We start from the raw sequence: 1,669 nt of genomic DNA on the forward strand, positions 1-1,669 counted from the left end.
CTCTCTGTTGGAAAGATAGAAGGGCAGAGGAGGGTTCTCTACCTGGTCCTAATCCTTTTTAGAATTGGGGCCTTACAATCATTAGCCAATATGCCTTTCTCGCATTTATGCCCTTCCCGGTTCATGGTTTGAAATTCTGGTGTCCGATGCCAATCTCAATTAAAATCTTCTACTTGGTCGAAGTTGGACTCATGCCATGCATGCCATGGCCTACTCTTTATTTCGTGTTATTTGTTTTCCCCATCAAGGGAAGATTGTCACTATTGACCAACTATCTTTCTTTTCCTCTTCCTCCTTAGATGGAAATGTTCCATACGTCAATCACTCTAGTTCCCCCTATGAGAGTGTGGGGGCAAGTCTCTTCAAAGATTCTGCCTTAATGGGAACTTTTCAGCTCCCACCTCCTCATATTGCCTCTCTCAACATGACCTCGGTCAAATCTGATCCTTGGGTCATACCTGCACCGAATCTTGGTGATACCTGGGGTGAGGTTATGCCACTTAGTCTCACCGAAGTCAATTACGTGGAAATTGTTTTGGCTTCGAACTCTGCATCCTCTGATCCTTTTATGTCGAAGACCTCTTTCGATATGTACTCTCAATCCCCGTGGCTTGGCACTTTGGAATCACTTGATCCCTTAGCTGAAACCTTCCTTGCTAATGAAGGTATTATGGAAGTCATGTCTCACGAGGAACCCCCGGATCGATACTCATCATTGCTCCTTATTATTACCTCGCCCAATGGTCATGTCTACTGCTTTCAAAAGTCCTCCTCTCCATTTCCGCCACTAATTGTTACTCATGGAGTATGGTCGGAAGGAAGTCTGGGTAATATTAGCCAAATGATGTCAATTGACATCTCTATCAAACGCGGTATTGTTGAACACATTCATATTGGGGTATCTTGTTCCCTAGATGAGATCAAGACATATACTCATCTATTTCAGGAGTTTTGTGATGTCTTTGCATGGTCCTACAAAGAAATGCCCATCATTGATCCTAGCATTGTGGTGCACCAAATATCGACGTATCCTCACGCAAAGCCTGTTTGCCAACGGATTCATCCGGTGAACCCTAGAAAAGCCACCATTATTAAGGGTGAAGAGGAAAATCTTCTCAAAGCTAGGTTCATCTATCCCATCCCCCTTACAAACTGGGTGTCCAATATTGTCCCAGTGACTAAAAAAATAGGGCATGATCCATGTTTGCGTGGATTATTGAGATCTCAATCGTGACTATCCTAAGGACAACTATCCTACTCCCTCCATTGATCAAATCATTGATGAATGTGCCAGGAGTGAGATATTTTCCTTTATGGACAATTTTTTAGTTATAACTAGATCAACATCGCACCAGCCAATCAAGAAAAGGCAACCTTTATCTATCCATGGGGTACGTTCGCGTACAAGAAGCTCCCTTTCGTCCTCAAAAATGTTGGAGCCATGTTTCACTGGGCAATGTCATATGCATTTCATGACATTCACAACATTGTTCAACCTTACTTGGATGACCTTCCTGCTCATTCTCGTATGCATTGGGAGCACCCAGACCATCTTCACCAAATTTTTTTGCGCTGTAGACACTATCACATTCGGTTAAGCTTGCACAAATGTGTTTTTTGCATAGAATCAGGATGACTCCTCGGCTTCATCATTTCAAAGGATGGTATT

This window comes from Pinus tabuliformis, chromosome X, assembly GCF_031772625.1.
Source record: "Pinus tabuliformis cultivar Carrire ecotype Pingquan chromosome X, CPIR1, whole genome shotgun sequence".
Taxonomy (NCBI): Eukaryota; Viridiplantae; Streptophyta; class Pinopsida; order Pinales; family Pinaceae; genus Pinus; species Pinus tabuliformis.